This window comes from Chrysochloris asiatica, unplaced genomic scaffold, assembly GCF_000296735.1.
Source record: "Chrysochloris asiatica unplaced genomic scaffold, ChrAsi1.0 scaffold00008, whole genome shotgun sequence".
In the NCBI taxonomy this organism is placed as follows: domain Eukaryota; kingdom Metazoa; phylum Chordata; class Mammalia; order Afrosoricida; family Chrysochloridae; genus Chrysochloris; species Chrysochloris asiatica.
In genome coordinates this window covers 4216099-4216331 of record NW_006408526.1, presented here as the reverse complement: position 1 = coordinate 4216331, position 233 = coordinate 4216099, and positions in this window count along the sequence as shown.

The following is a 233-nucleotide window of genomic DNA, read 5'->3' as shown; positions in this document are numbered from 1 at the left end:
TTGGTACCGACTTGATGGCACCTAACAACAACAACAAGGTTGGTAAAGAAGATACCATGTTGAAATGATCTTAATTACAAAAGTAAAATAAAACAGTGACACTGAGATAAGATTCTAAAATGTCATTCCCACCTGTTTGTCAATTTGTCATGCTGCAATAGCTTTTGTGTTGCTGTGATGCTGGAAGATATGCCACTAGTGTTTCAAATACTCATGCTGAACAAGTTTCAGCA